The sequence below is a fragment of the Cricetulus griseus genome, chromosome 4 (assembly GCF_003668045.3).
Source record: "Cricetulus griseus strain 17A/GY chromosome 4, alternate assembly CriGri-PICRH-1.0, whole genome shotgun sequence".
NCBI lineage: Eukaryota > Metazoa > Chordata > Mammalia > Rodentia > Cricetidae > Cricetulus > Cricetulus griseus.
This window is the reverse complement of record NC_048597.1, coordinates 9,828,412-9,849,967: the sequence shown is the minus strand read 5'-3', so window position 1 is coordinate 9,849,967 and position 21,556 is coordinate 9,828,412. Positions and strand designations below refer to the sequence as shown.

Genomic DNA, 21,556 nt, shown 5'->3' with positions numbered 1-21,556 from the left:
TCTGCCCGCCCCCTTCTGCCCGCCCCGCCCGCCCCGCCCCTTTCTCCCCGCCCCGCCCGCCCGCCCGCCCCGCCCCTTTCTCCCCCGCCCCCCGCCCGCCCGGCCTCCCACCGGAAGTGTCGCGAGCACGACTGCGGCGGCGCACACTAGCGGGGGGTTCCCCGCGGCCAGACCCAACCTGCGGCTCCCCGATCGGGTCGAACGGTTAGCCAGGCTCGCCGCGCGCCGAGCGCCGGTGTGTGCAAGCCTGTGTGGTTTGTTTGCTCAAGGGCGCTGCTCTTGGTTATTGATCAGGCCTGCAAAGGAGTGATACCTCCGTTTAAGTGACACGCCGGTAAACATTACAACGGGGATTCCGACCCCGGCTGGCCCGTTGCACAGTGTGCACATTTGAGCACTTGGTATGTGGTTTGCTTTTTGTCCCCCACCCCGCCCCAGGCTGTGGTGCTTGCACGCCTTTAATCCCAGCGCTCGGCTGGCGGAGGCAGGAGGATCTCTGTGAGTTCGAGACCAGCATGGTCTACAGCCAGGGCTACACAGAGAAACCCTGTCTCGGAAAGAAAATTTAAAAAAATCCTTTCTACTCCCCCGAAATCTTTTTCACACACCACTGCTATGACTTTGCGAATCAATACAACTAGTGAAGTAAAATAGTTTTCCCAGGGAAGGTAAAACACTCTTACGGTAAAAATAGGAAAAAAATACAGAAAATTGGAAACGCTTTGGTGGGTCGTCTGGACATGTAGAAATGAAGGTCTTTCTTTATATTGGAACAGATTCATTGTGCCTTTAACGTAATTGCAACTTTTTCTAAATGCAATTAATCATCAATTGGAATTTTTCCTAATGAGCATTTAAAATATGTACTCATGAAAACAATACTTTCTTGCCACCTAACGTGACATGGTAAGGGAACCGTCTGTATTGGAAGCTACTGCAAGACATCGGTAGTTTTCAAAGTTTGGTTTAGACATCTCTGAGGCTCGCCAGGACCCTTTGAGGGTGCATTAGGTTGAAAGCATTCCATAGCGTAACAGAGGTGTCTGTTGCCTTCCTGGGGGAGTTCGGAAGCTGATGAAGTAAGTGTTCAGTATCTCACAGTCTGAATGAGAGAAGCAAAGGGAACTGGGCTGTCTTCCATTAAGTCACACACATATAAAATATTTGGAAAAAATTGTGAATGCCACTCTTCTATAAAGTTATTTTCAATAATATTGTGTTTGCCTGTAGTGTTCACATTACATTTTTAAGTTAGCATTTAGTAGTTTTTCTGATTTATAATGTTAACAACTATTGACAACTATGATACACATGAACAGAAGGGCATTGGTGGGCTCTATATTTTAAAGCATAAATAGGGGTTCTATGACTGCAGAGTAGTTGAGACCTGGACAGGAGGATAGTCCAACATTTTCTCATGGGTTAGCTAAAATAATTAAAACTCATATCTCAGAGAACATAATTTATGAGCATGACTGACACAAAATAAAAAAGAAAAGGGATTTAAAAGTGATACTTGGGGGCTGGAGAGATGACTCAGAGGTTAAGAGCACTGACTGCTCTTCCAGAGGTCCTGAGTTCAATTCCAGCAACCCCATGATGGCTCACAAACATCTACAATTCAATCTGGTGCCCTCTTCTGGCATGTAGGTAGAACAGTGTATATGTAATAAATAAATCTTTAAAAAATAGAGAGTACTTAAAAGTGATACCTGATTCATTAAAAGTGACTATGAGGAATTAAATCTTGGCAAAATTTAATAACTAGATAATAAAAAACCAAAGTTCAAGACAACTGATGGATTTTCATTAAAAGTTTTTAATAAGAATTGACCTTGTATTAATTGTAACAAACAGTACATGGGAAGGATTAGAATCAATTAAAATCTACTGTATGTTATTTTGTCAAGGAATTAGGTCTTAATTGCCAGTAATTCCTTTTAAATGAAGATTTGTTAATTCTATGTAATTTGGGTTACACTGTATTTATAATTACAGAGTCGGGATATCAAGGGGAAACTTCCTGCTGGGTTTAAATAGAGTATGTGTCATCCAGAAAAGAAAAGAAAAGAAACCCCTTAGTGTGACTCCAGCCAGGTCCTAGCCCCTGCTTGTTACACTGGTATCTTTTCCTGCTTGGTTTTACCCTGCATCTTCTAGACACAGTACTGAAACAGCTCCACGTTTCCTTTTTTCCCTGTTTTATTGTTTCCTCAGGGCTCTCTGGAGGCCTGCACGGTATGTGAAATTACAGTGGTTCCAATGTGTAAAGCCTGAGAGGCCAGATGCCCCTGATGTCCTCTTTCCTAGCAAACCTTTCCGTCTCCTTTGGCTGAGTCCACTCCACGTAGGTAAGAGTAACAGTTCCCTCAGCAAGCCTTAGATTATCCCCCAGACATTCCTGGTTATCATTCTGATCATACCTTCTGCATTGCATTTCACATAGTTGCAATGACAAAAATCATTCTCAGCCATTAGGTAAGCACTGCATGAACTGGAACTCATAATAGGATATTGAATGGAATAAGAACTCGCTATCTAATTGCCAGGTGGACTGCCACACAACAAATAAGAATCACAGTGTTGGTATTCTAAAATCTACATGCTGAAATCCTAATCACCAACAGGGTGAAACCTTTGGGTAGGTGATTGGTTCCTAAGAGGAAATACTTTGGAGCCGATGAGCACCCTTATAAAATATACTTAAGGGAACTTGTTGCTCTTCCACCATGTGATGGCCCTAAGAATCAGCTCTCACTGTACCTATCCACACTTTGATCTTGGATTTCTCGGCCCCCAAGACTGTGTGTGTGAGTGTTTGCCGGCATGTATGTCTGTGTATCCTGTGCATGCAGTGCCCACAGAGGCCAGAAGAGGGGAGGAGGGGAGCAGATCTCCTGTAACTGGAGTTTCAGATGTCTGTGAGCTGCCACCTGGGTCCTCTGGAAGAGTAGCAGTGTTCTTAACCCCTGAGCCGTCTCTCCAGCCCCTCATACAGTCATTCTTACGTGGATGTACATGTGTGTGTGTGTGGGGGGGTGTGTGGGTGTGTGTGGGTGTGGGTGTGGGTGTAGGTGGGTACCTGTGTCCCTGTGCACATCATCACACTCTGCCTAATTCCTTTGAGGCAGAGTTCACCCTTAACCTGTACCTTGTGTCATTCTGTAGGCTGAGCTGGCAGTCGGCAAACCCCAGAAACCCTCTCGTCTCTGTCTCTCTCCCTTTCAGTGCAGTGTTATGGACGTGGATCAAGCTTGGTGCTTGGGGCTGGGATCTGAACCCTGGCCCTCAGACTTGAAGCTTTCTAGTCCAGTGCAGTCGTTATTGGTGGGCTATTGTCTTGCTTTTCTGTCTCTATGTTCTGAGATGAATTCAGAACATTCTGGAGGGTGCCCTAGCAACGCTTCCTACAGGCACTTGTTTGTTTGCTTTTGTTCACTCCTCGGTTTTCTCTCCCCTAGTTTGTTGCATGGCATACCCATACCCTGGGTTTGAACCTGGTAACATCTTTTAAGCATCCTTCCTCTGATCCATGTTAGAAGTCTACTTGCAGAAGTCTGTGTGTTGGGTGAAATTCTCTGGATGTCATGTGCTGACTTCTTATTCAATGATAAATTTATAATTTTGCCTTTGGATCAAGCCAGGCACCAAAGGTCTTTTTCTTTGGAGAATTAGATTTGATAAATTGTCCTCTAAAAAGTAATTTATTTTTTATGTGTATGGCATGTTGCTGGCATTTTGTTTATGAACTACATATTTGCAGTGCTCATGGAGGCTAGAAGACATTTGTTCCTCTGGAGCTGGAGTTATAAATAGTTGTTAGTGGGCCACATGGGTGCTGCAAAGTGAACCCAGGTTCTCTGCAAGAACAACAAATGCTCTTGACTGCTGAACGATCTCTTCAGGACACAAGTCCCCCTTTTTTTTTCTATCATATCTTTTTTCTTTTCTTTTGTTTGTTCGGTTTAGGATTTTTTTGTTTTTGTTTTGTTTTTGTTTTTCACAGGGTTTCTCTGTATTGTTTTGGAGCCTATCCTGGAACTTGCTCTGTAGACCAGGCTGGCCTCGAACTCACAGGGATCCACCTGCCTCTTCCTCTTCCTCCAGAGTCCTAGGATTAAAGATATGCACTATCACCACCCCGGCTATCATGTCTTATTTTATTTTATTTTATTTATTTATTATGTATACAACGTTCTGCTTCCATGTATATCTGCACACTAGAAAAGGTCACCAGATCTCATAATGGATGGTTGTGAGCCGTTATTGAATTGAAAAAATAAGAAAAATAAAGGTGGGCTGTTGTCTTTTCTATATGCCTGTTTTTGTAATTGTCAATCACTTTATTACATGGCATCTTTCTTACATATATCATTCAACCATTGTTTTTAATGTGATGGTCTCCACGAATCTTAAACTACCTTTTTGTTTTAGAGCTGAGGGTAACCCATTTTCTCCACTTCTATAGGGCTTTGATGCAACATTTCTTTGTATTACTCTGAGCATTTATTCTTCTTAGTTTCTTGCTTTTCTGTCCCTTTTTGCCTCCACTATCTCAGCTTAAAAACAATTTTGCAAGGCAGGGTGATACATGCCAATAATATCAGCACTGGAAGACTATGACAGGATTGTCACAAGTTCAAGGCCAGCCTAGGCAACATGGTGAGTCCCAGAACAACATGGTAAAGTGAATTCCCATGTGGTATTTAGAATGCTAATGGTGCCCATAGGTTTGGGAAGGCTTAGGAGATCTGGCCTTGGAGAAGGTGTGTCACTGCGGGTGGGCTTTGCAGTTGTAAAATACTCATGCCATTCTCGGGATGCTCTCTTTCTGCCTCCTACTTGTGGATGTGAGCTCTAGCTATCCCTGCCACCATATTCCTGCTTTTCGCTTTGTTCTGCCGTCTTGGACTCTGATCCCCTGAAACTGTGAGACCAATAAATTCTTTTGTAAATTACCTTGTCACAGCAACAGAACAGTAACTAAGACACTCTTTCTCAACAACCAAACATCTTGTCTGATTTTATTTGTTTTTTTATAAGCTAGATTAAATCCTTGATTTCAGTGGGATATTCATATTTTCAAAGTTACTAGTGTATGGGCTTACAGAGGATTTAAAAGTTTGAATCTTCATTTCAGAACTTTAAAATTTTAACATAGGGAGAATTTACTATTTGTTTTTTAATTAATTACATTTGTTCTCTCTCTCTCTCTCTCTCTCTCTCTCTCTCTCTCTCTCTCTCTCTGTGTGTGTGTGTGTCTGTGTGTGTGTGTGTGTGTGTGTCTGTGTGTGTGTGTGTGTGTGTGTGTGTGTGTGTGTGTGTGTGTGTGTCTGTGTGTCTGTGTGTGTGTGTGTCTGTGTGTGTGTGTGTGTCTGTGTGTGTGTGTCTGTGTGTGTGTGTGTCTGTGTGTGTGTGTGTGTGTGTGTCTGTGTGTGTGTGTGTGTGTGTGTGTCTGTGTGTGTGTGTGTGTGTGTGTGTGTGTGTCTGTGTGTGTGTGTCTGTGTGTGTGTGTGTGTCTGTGTGTGTGTGTGTTCATGTTAACTTCAGGGGGTTGATTCTATACTTTGACCATATGGGTCCCAGGGATTGAACTCTGCTTGGTCATCAGGCTTGGCTGGAAGTGGAAAGATGATGATCCATCTTATCAGGCCAAATTTTACAGTTTGTTGCTTGAACTAAGAAACACCCACATGATGAATAATGGAATGCCAAAGTATAAAACTTGAGAGGGTCTTACATTATTATGTATAGATGCCAATAAAAACAAAGAATCTGGAGGGCCACTGTCGAATTTCCCTACTCACTAATTGCTGCATATAAGACAGCTCCTGATTTATTTCCCTCTATTCTTTGCTCAGTGCTAGAGATCAAACCCAGGGCTTTGCACATGCTAAGTAAGTGCTATACCACTGAGCTACAACCAGCGCTTCACTTTTGGAGACAGGGTCATAGTAACTTTCCCAAATGCTAGGATTGTAGGTATATAGCCCATGTCCAGCTGGTCCATAGTTTCTTAGCCCATGAGACAGTGCTTATTTTTGTGACTGGACTGGTAAGGATGCTTGTTGGTTCAAATGCTTATTCGCCATTGTCATTCTCACTTGTCCTATTATTAATGTTTTGGCTATTTTTATTGCAATGATTTCCACTACAGGTTTCAGTGGAGTCAGTCATTAGTCTCAGGGAGTAAAATTAAGAAAGGATCCGCATGTCTATTTATGTAGCAGTCTGCTGGAGCAATTACCTTTTCTCATTGCTATGTGACAGCCCACTTCCTGTTCCTTAATAGATCCTCTCTCTTCTGACTGCATGGCCAGCTGTATCATTGAGGAGAATATGAAGTCACACCAGCAATTTCCGTGCAGATGGAGGGTAATGGCTATCAACATTACCTTTCAAAGACGGTCATCTCTTTAATGTTGTTACACGGTGATGACATAGGAAAACGAAGTCTAATAATTAAAAATGAACTCTGCAAGAAGAAAAGAACCTTTATTTAGGAACTGGAAGTGAGAAAGGAGAGGTACAATGACATGTATTTATGAGACCTAATCACAATCACCTATCTTAAGATGACATTCAACTTTGCAAAAAACCCCAATAGAGAAGAAGAGAAAAAATATGAGCAGGAAAATACTTCTTTCTCTTCTGGGATATGGAATACATCACTGGCCCTTCACTGATGCCTTTTAGAGAAAGAATAGTTGTAAAATACTTTTAATTGCCATAAGCCTAGCGTGTCCTTCCCTACATAGAACAAATAAGAACAGATATGAGCATGCGTGAGCTAAGATGAGTCAGATTTATTGATTGTGGCCAGAAGTGACAGGTAATGATAGTCACCCAGACAAGGACTTGTGATACATACAGAAGACCCCAAAGCTAGAGAGCGGAATTGAGCCCAGGGACTAAAACCAGTGCATTTAAATCACTTCAACTATGAATATCAGAGCACCCAGGCAGGTTTTTTTTTTTTTCCCCTAGGATTTTTTGAGACAGGGTTTCTGTGGCTTTGGAGGCTGTCCTGGAACCAGCTCTTGTAGACCAGGCTGGTCTCAAACTCACAGAGATCCGCCTGCCTCTGCCTCCCGAGTGCTGGAATTAAAGGTAGGCACCACCAACGCCTGGCTGCAGTTTCTTTAATTACATTTGTGAAAGCTCTTTAGGATAAGGCAGCTGGTCTTACAGTATGCTCATCTACCTTCCTAACACTCCTTCCAGCAACTGCCAACTGTATTCTTGTTTTCAGTAATAGAACAGGAAAAGTGTAGAAGATCCACTGGGAAGACACAAACCTGAGCTGTATCTCAGTTAACAGCTGCTGGCAACCTCTGGGTGATTGAGGGAGGTCATAGCCTATTTGTTTAGGTGTTGATTGAGGCTCTGGGACACCGGTTCCTTCCCTTAATATAAAACCAATGTTGAGCCAAGTCATTTAAGACCTTTCGAAAACAGACTCTAAAATAGCTTGTGATATCCTGAGGAAAAAAATAAACCATGATTTAGTAAACTAGATGATCCATCGGGAAAGGGCGGCTTTATATGGTGTTCTTACAAAGAGAGAAGGCATGGTTGATAAAGGGAGGCCAGAAAAGCAAAACAAACAACAAAACAAAGCAAAAAACCACCTTGGCACATCAACATAAGTTCCAGCTTGAAATGGACAACTCCATGTCTGCAGCCCAATGAGTGCTGCCACCAGCTGTGAGTATGGATGGACGGATCCTCCCTGAGCTTAAAAAGGGAGGCTACAACCATCAATACTCTCAGAAGGATGATGGTGCCACTCTTCTTTTAGAAATATCTATTGATGTCTATATATGTGCATTTGTGCACTTGTGCATTTAGGTGCCCGTAGAAACCAGAAGAGGGTGTCAGATCCATTGGAGCTCTCGTTAGTAGGTGGTTGTGAATTGCCATATGAGGGTGCAAACTCAGGTTCTCTGGATAAACAACAATCACTCTTTTTTTTTAAAGATTTTATTTATTTATTATGTATTTGACACTCTGCTTCCATGTATATCTGCACACCAGAAGAGGGCACCAGATCTCATAATGGATGGTTGTGATCCACCATGTGATTGCTGGGAATTGAACTCAGGACCTCTGGAAGAATAGTCAATGCTCTTAACCTCTGAGCCATCTCTCCAGCCCGCAACAATCACTCTTAACTATGAAGCAATGATGTGATATCTTTTTGTTTCTTTTCTATTGAGACAGGGGCACTCTATATAGACTTAGCTGGCCTGGATCTTATTGTATAGAGCAGGGTGACCTTTAACCCATGGAGCTCTACCTGCCTTAGTCTCCAAAGTACTGGGACTAAGGTGTGTGTCACCATGCCCAGAGAGATGATGTCATTCCTTGATGATCATAATATTCAGGAGTGCTCCTTCAGAGTCATTTTGCCATGGGCAAATTACTGTTTCGAGGAAATGATGGACAACGCTGGCCTTCTGTTTCACTGATGATAATGGTGATGGTGAAAATAGGAATGATGACAGGACACATAGTAAAGCATGCCCGCAGTAAGCTGGCCGTATGGTGATGAGTGGTTGACGCCTATCAGCTCCTCAGCCTCTGTTCTCGTCCCATTGATCTTGCAATGACTGGATCCTGCATTTCACAGAAGACTGGCTGCTTTTGAATTTCATGGTATTACAATTCAGGGTTTTATTGTATAATGGTGATGATGGTGGCAATGTCACTAAATGCCAAGTGCTCCCACGCTGAGGGCTTTGTGCCAGTTATTTCATTTGATCTTCAGAAGCACAGTGACAAAAAGCCTTCAATGCATCCCCATTTGACTTCAAAGAAAACCAAAACTCCATAGGAGGGTTTCTGGGACCGAGCATGAGCTATGGCTGCCTTCTTGTATACCGTGCTTTGCACCCACCCCGGCACAGCTGTGTTGTGGACTCCATAGTCTTGACATGTGCCCCTCTCAAACCCGTTCCCTCCACAGGGCTCCTTACTGGCTTCCCTTCGTTCAGACTGTCATTCCCTCACCGTAGACGACCCCTTCTTGTTATTTAGGTGCTGGGTCAAATCTCACCTCACCACAGAGAATTCCTTTGAAAACTCCATCTACAAAGCATCATCAGTCTCTCTCATACCACCTTGTCTTATTTTCATTCTAAGACCTACATGGGCCTTGCTATCTCTACTGAACATTCATGGATGTTCAGTACCTTAGAGTAGACAGCGTAGTGTTTGCTGTAACACAAATCATCTTGTACATCACACATCAGCTCTATTACTTATAGTTGCTAATGCCATGAAAATGTCATGTAAGTAGTTGTCATATGTACTCTTTAGTAAATCTGTACCTGTTCGCTCCAGATGCAACTTAAAAAAATACTTTCTGTCTGTAATTGGTTGGACTCACAGATGGGAAATTCACGGATATGGAAGGACATTTGTAAGCCAGCACATTTCCCTTCCTTTCAAAAAGTTATACTTGTTTATTATCTATTTATTTATTTGTGTGTGTGTGGAGGTCAGAGGATCACGTTCAGGTCAGTTCTCTTCCTCCTTATGTGGGTTCAATTTAGAATATCAGGGCATAGCTGAGGATGACTTTGAACTTCTGATGATCATGCCTCCACTTTCTGATAGCTAGAATTACAGGCATATTACCACACAAGGCTTTTTGCCTGCTGAGCCACCTCATCAGATCACAATTTCATGTTTCTTAAAAACACGCTGCCATGGGCTGCCATGATTCCATGGCCATGCCTGTCCCATGATGGACTGATGTCTCCTGAAATCATCAACCAAAAAACAAAACAAAACAAAACAAAACAAAAAAACAAAAACCAATACTGTCCTTTAAAATAGGAACAACAGATCTTTTTATAACTACCAGTTGGAATTCAATCTTATTGATAATTTGGGCAAAATCTTTTCTTTATTATTATAATGTTCTCTTTCTTTTTTATTCCTTTGTGTGTGTGGGGGGGTTCCTCTTTCCCTTTTGGACTGTTAGCCAACAGGTCAACAGGGCAAGAGGAAGTATCATAAGTGACAGAAGGCTTTGTACATGGCGCATAAAAATGAACAGAAGCAGCCCTCCTGGAGACAGACTTCAGTGAATGAGCCCAACTTTATTCCAGAGTATAAGGAATATCTAGGATTGGGGATTCTCGGGACACACCCTAATTTGCATTCAATGGCATGCTCCTATCGTAAGCCTTCGTGTGTGGCAGTAGGGTCCCATCAGAGTGGCTAGAGCACTGCCTAACGACCATACAGGTCATCGGGAGAAGAGCATTTACAGGGAACCGTATCAAGGGTCACCCTTGGGATAAGTCAGACATCCTGGGCCTAGAGATCCTCCAGATAAGGCTACATAGAGAGCACGAAACTTTGCTAGGGAGGGAGGGAGTTTCCATATTGCCAAGCTTAGGAAAAGCTGTCAGGTTATGGTAGACTGCAACTTCTACCAACAATGCCACTCAGCAATGTCTTCCAACAATTCTCTTCTGTCCCCCCTCTCCCTCCCTCCTTCCCCCTTCTCTCTCTCTCTCTCTCTCTCTCTCTCTCTCTCTCTCTCTCTCTCTCTCTCTCTCCTCTCTCTCTGTGTGTGTGTGTGTGTGTGTGTGTGAAGTCTCACTGTGTAGCCAAGGTTATCCTCAAATTGAAGATGCTTCTTACTGAGACTACCAAATGCTTATATTGCAGGTGTGTGCCCCACTACTTCCTGCCAAGGTGGTAGGTGTTTTGTTTTTGTTTTTGTTTTTGTTTTTGTTTTTGTGTGTGTTTGTTTTTGTTCTTCAGGCAAGTTCCTATGAACTTGCAACGTAGCTGAAGATGACCTTGAATAGCAACTACTTCTACTTCTCCTTTTTTGTTTCTTTTGTTTGTTTGTTTGTTTTGTTTTGTTTTTGAGACAGGGTTTCTCTGTGTAGCCCTGGCTGTCCTGGCACTCACTCTGTAGACCAGGCTGGCCTCAAACTCACAGAGATCTGCCTGCCTCTGCCTCCCAAGTTCTGGCACTAAAGACATGTGCCACCACCACCACCTGACTTGTTTGCTTTTTCTTAAGCTCATGTTTAAACGTTTGAATCATGAATCTTTTGAGAGTTAAATTGTATGCCTAAAGTTTCACTTCTACCGGTGAAAACAATCCTGGCTTCTGCCTTGGTGACAGATGTTAAGTGGGTGTTCTCCTAACATAAGTGAAATGTGTTTGCAGCTCTGCCCTCTTCTGAGTACACAGACATTTCTCAAATTCAACACTTGAGAAGTACTGCTGTATTTCTCTCTGACATACAGTCCTTCAGTCAAGCCTTGGTAGGGCTTGGGATGAGCCGCAGTCAATAGAATGCTCGCTTGAATGCATGAAGCCAAGGGTGCAGTCCTCAGTATCACATAAAACCAGCTGCAATGTACATGTGCATTTTAATGCCAGCTTGTGGGAGGTGGGAGAACCAGGGGTCCAAGGCTATCCTCAGATACACTAGCCTGGCCTTCATGAGACCTCAAAAATAAAAAAACAAAACCCAAACTCACAAACCTTTAAATGGTTGGGGATGTAGTCAGTTGGCAGAGTACTTGCCTCGAATGATCACAGCTGTAGGATCCATGCTCATCACCAGCCAGGCAGGCCTGTAATCCCAGCACTCAAAGGGTGGAATCAGGAGGGTTAGAAATTCAAGGTCTGCTGGGCTGTGATCAATTTTTTACTCTACATCATGTTTACACAACTATGCCTATTTTTCCTCTAAAGTATTTTTCCTCTAAGTAACCTGCAGAGGGTGCACTTTCCTTATGTTTACACCTCCTCGTGCTTGAGCAAAAGAACAGGAAGTTTTATAGGATTAAAATAATTCTCTAGTGGATAAGTAGAGGGCGTTCGACTTTCTTTACTGAATGCTGGAAAGTGGAATATGTAAAAGGAATAGCAGTGAAAGTAGTCTCTTATTAGATTTTTTTCAATAACGGAAAAATCAATTTTGGTGATATCCCTTCAAGACTGTAGTCTCCATCATGGAAATCCACAACTGGTCAAAATGCAGAGAGCAACTGACTCTGTGGTGGTGCCCAATTCCAACTGATACATCCACAATACAATACAGTACAGTACAGATAATACATATAATCCAGTACAGAACAGTACATATAATACATATAATCCAGTACAGAACAGTACATATAATACATATAATACAGTACAGTACAGTACATATAATACATATAATACAGTACAGAACAGTACATATAGTACATATAATACAGTACAGAACAGTACATATAGTACAGCACAATCCAATCCAACCCCTATGGCTCAGGGAACATTGAGAAGGGGTGGTTGTGGCAGCCGGAGGACAAGGATGCCTACCTACTTACTATAAATAAGATAGTGTAGGGAAGCCACACGCAGAAAATCTGAACACTGTGGTCACCTAAACAAGGCAGCAGCAGTTGCCATCCACAGTGAGGAGGGAAGTCTTGAAAGACTCCACCCTTAGATGAAAGCGGCAACTGTGGCTACTAAGTAAGGGAGAGCCCGTCTTCTCCTGGTGCTAACCCTTGGTAGATTACCCAGTTTGAAGTAGTCGTGAATCTGGGTGGAAGTGGTAAGGACACGAGATGAGCTGGAAGAATGAGAGCGGGGCGGCAGTGATGTGAATCCAGTACCCAAGTGTGAAATTCGCTGCAAAACAAAACCGTGGCCTCATTCATGGACGGATTCTTTTCCAACCTACTGCCTCCCTATAGCTTCCTTTTTTACCTTGCTCTTTTCAGTCATTCACTTTTAATCTCAAGACAGGGTCTCACCGTGTAGCCCTGGCTGGCCAGGGACTTGCTGTAACCCTGACTGGCCTTGAACTCACAGAGGTCTGCTTTCCCCTACCTCCAGAAAGCTGGGATTAAAAGTGTGGGCCACTATGCTCAACCTTTATCTTACTCTGTCTCTCTGTCTCTGTCTTTCTGTGTGTTCATGCTGAAATATGCTTGTATTTGTCCATCTTTCTGTATGGGTATTATCCAATGGAAATACAATGCAAGCTGCATATATAATTTAAAATGTCTTCCTCCGACTCAACCTTTCTAGGGAGCAGAAAGGTTGAGTCGGGGGAAGAATAGAAGAAAACAAGATAAGAGATACCATAATAGAGGGAGACATTTTAGGTTTAAAGAGAAATCGGGCACTAGGGAAATGTCTGGAGAGCTACAAAGATGAAACCAGCTAACTATCTAAGAAACAGAGGAGAGGCTACCTTAAATGCCCTCCCCTGATAATGAGATTGATGACTGACTTATATGCCATCCTATAGCCTTCATCCAGCATCGGGTAGAAGTAGAAGCAGACACCCACAGCTAATCACTGAACTGGAATCCAGTTGCAGAGAAGGACGAGTGATGAGCAAAGGGGTCCAGCAGGCTGGTGAAACCCACAGAAACAGCTGACCTGAACAACGGGGAGCTCATGGACCCCAGACTGATAGCTGGGAAACCAGCATGGAACTGATGCAGATCCCAGGAAGGTGGGTGTCAGTGAGGAGACCTTGGAAATATATGGGGCCTCCTGTAATAGTCCAGTACTTATCCCTAGCATAGGTGCGGGCTTTGGGAGCCCATTCCACATAGAGGGATACTCCCTGAGCCTAGACACATGGGGATGGACCTAGGCCCTATCCCAAAGAATATGACAGTCTCTGAAGACCCCCTATGGAAGGCCTCACCCTCCCTGGTGAGGTATGTGATAGGTAGGGTTTTAGTTGGGGGGGAGAGGAGGGAGAGGGAACTGGGATTGACATGGAAAACAATCTTGTTTCTGATTCAAATAAAAAAATGAAAAAAAATCTTTGTAGTCACATTAAACAACAAAATGAAACAGGTGACATTAATTGTACTTATTTTATTAATTCTAACCTACATTTTCACCATTTCCACACGTACACAATACAAAAATATTAATGACTATTTTTGGGGGGATAAGTTACATTTACAGCACATTCCAAATTAAAATGATCATATTCAGTTGTTCAAAAGCCACATGGGAAAAGCACCTACTGGGCAATGCATCTTTCTAACTTCCCTCTTTTTTTTATTTTTTTATTTTTTTGGTTTTTCTCTAGACAGGGTTTCTCTGTGTAGCTTTGGAGCCTATCCTGGCACTCGCTCTGGAGACCAGGCTGGTCTCGAGCTCACAGAGATCCGCCTGCCTCTGCCTCCTGTGTGCTAGGATTAAAGGTGCTCGTCACCACCGCCCAGTGTTACTTCCCTCTTTCATGCGGTTGCCTCATCCCTAACCACGCTAACAGAAAGCAGTGCACCGCAAAGATGCTATGCATTCAGAAACCACTGATGTTGAGTGATCCACCAGTGTGGATAGAGAGGAAACACCAGAAATAACCGAGTTTCTTCTGTGACTGTCAGCAACATCTGTAATCTTTTCCCGGGGATGAAAGTAGCATTTCTTAGCTGTCAGTTTTTGGTGGCTCACATCCCCTCTTTCCCAGCATGAAGCCGTGTCCTCCTACATTCGCCTAAGGATTCTTTTTCCAGTGCGCGAAACCTGCCATCTGGGGGTATTTCCCTGTGCTGGAGCATGTGTCTAATTAACACTCACACAGGAAGTTCCACTTGGTGTTTACAATGGCCTTTCCGGGATTTTTATTATCCCCTCTGTTTTAAAGGTGAGGAAACAAGCCGGGGAGGCTTAGAGTTGTTCATCAACACAATCCAGTTAGAGGATGGCCCAGCTGAGGTCTCAAGCTAGACACGGACACTCCCAAATCTAAGGTCCGTGGTTTTGCTAATAGAGTCTCCCACGTGGTGGTTATTCTACCTGGCAAGAAAAAACAAGAGTTCAGCAGTCCTGTGGTCAGACCTTTCTGCTTTTTCAGGAAAAAGGAAATCCCATTTCTTTCTGGGGTGGAGGGAGGCTGAGTGAGTTCTCCCATGAACATCCAGCATTGGAGCTCATGCTGTTGATTCAACCGCGATGCCCTTCCCCTTTATTAGAAATGTTTCCGGATTTAAACCCTAGTTTATAAGGACCATTTAATGACCCTGTCCAAAGAGGAAGCAGAGGTTTCAGATTCTTCGCAGAGCAAAAAAGAACTGACATGAAAGGGTTTGCGCGAGGTCATTGGTCTCATCGTGACTTTGACTTGGCCTTGATCTTTATTTAGCGTTTTAGTTTTATGTTCTGCAACAAGTTTGGCCATGTTGGAGGACCATCCAAAGGTCAGCGAGTTGGCTGCTGGCGATTGGGCGCTCACCCGGACGCCAGGGTCTATTACTGTGCCTGTGGAAATCCCCAGCTCACCTCGGCTTGATGTTCCAGCTACTTTCCGAAAGTCACAGGCTTTGCAGCCTGTTTGTGTACTACTCCGTAAGAACCCAAGACTGCGGGGCCCTGGGTGAGAGTGACCAGCGAGGATCAAACCCGTGCACCAGCACTGCCAGCCAGCGTGTTGGTGGACTTGATAGGGCTTGCTTTGCTTAGGTAGTGGAACAAAGTGGCGAGTTGCTGAATGGCGAAAACTTTGGGTCAGGAAGTCAAGGAGACCAACACCAAAAGAAAACCCTTCCTGTAAATGTGGGCAGTGACAAGGCTCTGCCAGGCAGGCTGTTCTCCCCACAAGAGACTGTCCCGTGTATTACAGGTTTGTGAAGACAGGTGCACTCAAGGACACAGGCTCCCTAGCCTCTCAGGCGCGTGACTCAACTTTTTGATTCTCTACGCCTGGCCCTTCCTTCTTCCTCTGTTGTAAGCCCAAAGATCTATATAGAGAAAGGAAGGAGACCTTTTAGGGGTTCTTTCTACTTAAAAGTCAATTCTTAGACAGGTGTTGGTGGTGCACGCCTTTAATCCTAGCCCTTGGGAGGCAGAGGCAGGTGAATCTCTGCGAGTTGGAGGCCAGCCTGGAGCAAGTTCCAGGACAGCCAGGGCTACAGAGAGAAACCCTGTCTCCAAAAACCAAAACCAAACAAACAAACAAACAAAAGGTAAATTCCTACCTGTGCTGATGTCACCTGACCTATCCTTGTCATCCTTCACTATGGCCCCACCCCATGCACAGTGAATAGCAGTTTTATGGTTCAGAGTATCTCGTCAGGCCTGTTACTCCAGAAAGAAGTGGGAATTATTTCTTGTTGTTATCTGGAGTTCTTGTTAAAAAAGCAGTTTCTGATCCTGTAGGTCTGGGGTGGGGCATTTCTTTTTTTTTCTTTTCGTTTTTTTAAAAAGATTTTACTTATTTATTATGTATACAATATTTATTATGTATACAATATCCATATATATTTGCACACCAGTAGAGGACACCAGATCTCATAAGGGATGGTTGTGAGCCACCCATGTGGTTGCTGGGAATTGAACTCAGGACCTCTGGAGGAGCAGTCAGTGCTCTTGACCTCTGAGCCATCTTTCCAGCCCTGGAATGACCTATTTCGAGTCTGCATTTGTGACTCTGTCTTTGGGTGATGTTGACTGTGCTGGGACAAGGGCTGTGACTGGAGTAGCAACACTAAAGTTTGAAGTAACTAATGATTTTCAGGGGGATACCACAAAGAAACAAGCAAAACAAAGTGATTCTACCGGTAGCTGTTCCTAAGAGAAATAAATATGTTGATTTTGCAATAGTGATACTTAACCCTGACTCCACAGTGGAGCTTATTATTTTTTGTACAGAAAATACTTTGGAAGCAGATGTTTATAGTGAGAAGTGAGCTGGGTTGGGAGTTACAGAGGGCCTTGAGAACCTGATATCTGTAACATTGATTCTGTTAAGGAATAGAAAATATCTACCGTGCTTCAAAAATACATTGACAAAAGCATAGATTTGTTGTCAGTTTAAAATGAGAAAGTAGAAGAGAAACACCATTCGTTTGCTACTTCGTTAGGAGTCGGTTCTGGGACAAGCCCTCTTCTTGGCATCGGGGAACGTGGCCGATGCCATTTCCTGCTCCCATGAAGCTTGGAGTTGGCTGCTCAAGACAAACGCCAGAGAGGAAACGATGATAATAAGTAGGGTAAGGCTTTTTTTTTTCATTTGTTTTCCATTAGCAGGTATCAATTATACAAAGTTCTAGGCTTCCTTGTGATAGTTTAATGCATGTTTCTAATGAACTTTTATCATACTAGAGATATGAGAATTTGACATATGAGGATTAGAGGTAGTAAAAGCACCAGGTACCAAGAAGATACACAAGGTGAATGATCTTTCTTTAAATACTTGAGGGGGACCTTCCTTATTTTTATAATTAGATTTATTTATATTATTTTATGTGTGTTTTGCCAGCGTGTATCCATGTGCGTCGCATGCATGTTTTGGTACCATAGAGGTCAGAACAGGGCACTGGATCCCCTGGAACTGGAGCTATGGATGGTTGTGAGCTATCTCCCATGTAGGTGCTGAGACTCGAACCTGGGTCTGCTGCAAGAGCAACAGATGCCTTTAACAGCTGAGCTCTCTCTCCAGTCCTGGACCGGGTGGGGTGGAGTGGGGCTTCTTAGCAAGGTGGTGTTGAAACTGGGATCTACAGGCAGTGTCCCTGACATGATTAGAGATCCACTGATGTGAATCCAGGTGACCAGAGAGTGTGTCTGAGCACAGGGAGTGAAGGAGCTTAACCCTTTGTGGGTCTGGAGTGGAGCAGTGGAGGCAGAAACCAACTCACGGGAGCTTAAGTATAAGAGGGAAGCTCATTGGCTGAGTAAACGGAACAGGGTGGAGCTGGCCTTAGACAAGGAGAAGTGAAATGATCTCTCTTCCTCTCCTCTTATTCTCCCTCCACGAGGAACGCTTCTTCATGTGGTTGGAAACCCACAGGTTTTGATCTCAACTGTCTCACCCAGCAGCCCAGTCTCAATACAACATAAACACTGAGGACTCCTGTCTTCCAGAGTGAATACGTTAGTAAAATCCCCAGGAATTCTGGCTGGGTCCTGATGTGCAGGTCTAACCCAATGCCCTATGGTTGGGAGAGGAGTATTGACTTGCCCAACCCACAAGAATCACAAGGATGCTGTAATAAGCTATGGAGAAAATGGTTTCAATCACCAGGATCAAAGGTTGCAAAGTGATGCTGGCCACATAGATAATATGTATGCTTCAAGCAAGCAGTAGGGGGGAGTAGGGTGAAGGCTCAGTGCGTAGAGAGAGGTGTTTCCTGAAGAAGCCCGGCAATTTTAATTTGACCCCTGAAACCCATGTAAGGTATAAGGAGAGGACTGACCCCACACAGTATGTGGTAGGAATTTGGAGGGAGTATTCACACCATCCCCACACACTAAACTTTAACTTTTTTTTAGGTTTATTTTGATTATTTTTAATTCTGCATGTCTGTGTGAGAGGGCTTGAGCACATGAGTGCCTGCAGAGGCCGGTAGAGGGGGCTGGAGGTTCTGGAGCTGGAGTCATAGGTGGGTATGAGCTACCAGATGTGGGCTCCAGGAACTGAACTCAGGTCCTCTTTAGGAATAGTATGTGCTCTTAACCATCGAGCGTCTCTTTAGTCTACACATTAGACATATTTGTTTGTTTGAGGTAGGGTCTCATACGGTAACCCAGGCTGGCCTTGAACTTGTAACAATCCACCTGCCTTACACTTCCTAGAAATGCCACTCACCATCCAGCCTTGGACATTCTCTGACTGCATCTTAAATGACAGGGTACTGATAGGGTATCTGTACTGTGTGGGGAGAGAAAAGAAGAAACAAAAGCCTTTGTAAGTTGTACAGGTTATTGTTGTGTACAAAACATAAAGAGATGGCATAAGGATAAAATTTACTTTCATCACAGTCATTGCTGCAACTGCCCTTAAGACGCTGCTCAGCACCGGAGAGTGATGGCAGCACAGTCCCTGGGCCAGGAGACAGGGTTATTATGAGTTTGTTGAGGTCATAGCCTTCTTTCCGAGTTCTTTTGAAAACAATCCTTTCTTCTATAAGCTTTACGATCAAATAAGATGATATGTAGTTACAGTAATTGATTTCTCATAAATTAGGCAGAGGAACACTATTCCAACTTAATTAAAACATGCAAGGCTGTGATTTATGCAGTGTTTACAATTGGTCAAAAGGGGAATAGCCATTAATGCCATAGTGTTGGGACTAATAGAAGTAGGAAAGCTCTTGATCTTTTTTTTCTTCTTCAGATTTTAGCTCAGATATCATGCACTGAATAGTTATGATTGGACAAGATCATGGAAGTGTCCCTCAAAGTGAACTGTAGACTTGGTGAATTGTGTGTCTGCATATTCAGGGAATTCATTTTATTTTATTTTTTTGTGAGAGTATGTGTGTCATGTATGTGGGTGGTGTTTGTGCATGTATGTAGATGCATGTAAATACAGTGGTCAGAAAAGCATGCAAAGTATCCTGCTCCAAGCCGATACCCCTTATTCCCTCAGGACAGGGTTTTCTCACTCACCTGGAGATAAGCTGGTGGCCAGCAAGCCCCGATGACCCTCTTGTCTCTGCCTCCCACAGTGCTGTGGTTACAGGCAAGGGTGGCCAAGCCTGGCTCCTTTCTGTGCAGTTGCTGGGCATCTAAACTCAGTTCCTAATGCTTGTGCAAATGCTCTGTCTCACTGAGTGGTTTCCGCAGCTCCAATTTAAGGAACCCGTAAGGGAAATGTCTAGGCTGCATATTACTTAGACCTGCCCTATTCAGTATGGCAGCTAGTTCTTGGGGACAGGGAGATAGCTGAGTTGGTATTTCCCACGGAGGTATGATGACTCAAGTTTGATCCCCAGAACCAAAGGACAAAGCTATTCATGGTGACACAGCTTGTAATCACAGTGCTGGAGAGGCAGAAACAAAGGATCCCCTGGGCTTGTGTTAGCCAGCCACCCTAGCCTAATTGGTGAACCCCAGGTTCTTGTGAGGGTCCTATCCAAAACAAAACAAAACAAAGGTGGGCAGGTCCTGGCAACACCATCTAAGACTACCCTTTGGCACACACACTTACTGTGCAATTTATGAGACTAGCATCTGCCATATTGAATACTGCCTTCATCGCACACAGTTCTGTTAGGCGGTGCTAACTGATAGCATCAATGAGTCACCCTTTATCTTTGAAGTAAGAGAAGTTGAATAAAACTTCCTTTAAAGACAGTATTAAAAATATTTGTGGTTTTTTTTGTATTTTTTAAAAGATTTTATTTATTTATTTATTATGTATACAACATTCTGCTTTCATGTATATGTGCACACCAGAAGAGGGCACCAGATCTCATAACGGATGGTTGTGAGCCACCATGTGGTTGCTGGGAATTGAACTCAGGACCTCTGGAAGAGCAGCCAGTGCTCTTAACTGTTGAGCCATCTCCCCACCCCCTCAAAATATTTGTTTTATTTTACTTGTATATTTTTTCCTGCCTGCATAATGTATGTATGTTCATGCTGTGTGTGTGCCTGGTGCCTGCAAAGGTCAGAAGAGAGCATTGGATCCCTTGGAACTGAAGTTTTGGATGGTTGTGAGCCACTGTGTGGGAGATGAGAGTTGAACTTGGGTCTGCTGTAAGAACAAGTGTTTCTTAACCACCGAGCCATCTTTCTAGACCCTGAACAAAGCTTTTAAAAGGGGGTTTTCTTTCCTTGTGCCCCACTGTAAGCACTGTCAAATCTTTGGAGTATGACATACTCCAAAGCAGCCCCATCTCTTTCCTTTGCTGGTCACAACTCTCCAAGAGCCCATTTTTACTTTTGCTGTAATTTGCATATGGTTGGAGTGTGGCTCCAGGTTCCATTTGGGGAATCTCGGTGGCACGTGCTGGGAGTGGTGGGCTCTGGAAGAGGTGGGAAACTCGGTGGCTTTGTTATGGGGGTGCTCCCCTGGATGTCATGCGTGTGTGGTGGGACTCTAATTAGTTAAAGAAAAAAAATGAGCCAGGTCCCCGAGTGCCTCTGGCTTCCTGTGTTACCTGGAAGGTCCTTGATTTGCCCAGGTTCTTGTCATGACGTCACCTGCCATGGTGAGATGTAGTCAGGAAGAGTTTGTGAGAATTGAGCTGCTGCAATGATCTTGGATCTTTGAAACTGTGTGCTAATAAGATTCTTATCTGTAAAGGGACCAGACTCAAATCTTTTGCTATGGCAACAGAAAATGTGTTAATACGGTCTCCAATCTAGACAACTTCAAAATTCTCCTCTTATTTCCATTTGTGTATGGTCTTCATATACCTACCTGAAATGGATTTCAAAAACCGTATGTTAGGTGTATTTTTTTAAAAATTTTTAATAAAAAAGAACAAAAAGAAATATGCAATAAGAAAACCAAAAGTTTGTTACATTTTCACTGTATGTAATTTGCACTGTCTTTAAAAACTAAGTCATCGTTACTCTTTATAATACATAAGAACGATGCTATCATTCCTGCCTCTTCCCAAAGACAGAAATTAAATTCCAGAGGAAACAAGGAGCTTATCTGTATTCTACCACCATGAACTGGCAGAGCTGTCGAGGGAATGCAGGATAGCTGTGACAGCCAAGTTTAGAAAGCATTAACTTGGGCTGCCTGGCAAAGGACATCTGTTGCTGGGTTCCTTTGTTTTGAAGACAAGAGACTCCTGAGTATCTGCCTTACCT

The 21,556-nt window shown here is 43.5% G+C and overlaps 1 long non-coding RNA gene across 1 annotated transcript; it reads left to right on the top strand.

The window, feature by feature from the left end:
- Nucleotides 1-194: 194 nt before the first annotated feature.
- On the top strand, nucleotides 195-16,991 carry LOC113835323. The gene is made up of 3 exons (XR_003484768.2): nucleotides 195-401; nucleotides 2,218-2,351; nucleotides 16,867-16,991. It is a non-coding gene; the product is annotated as an uncharacterized LOC113835323 (long non-coding RNA).
- The last annotated feature ends 4,565 nt before the right edge of the window (nucleotides 16,992-21,556 follow it).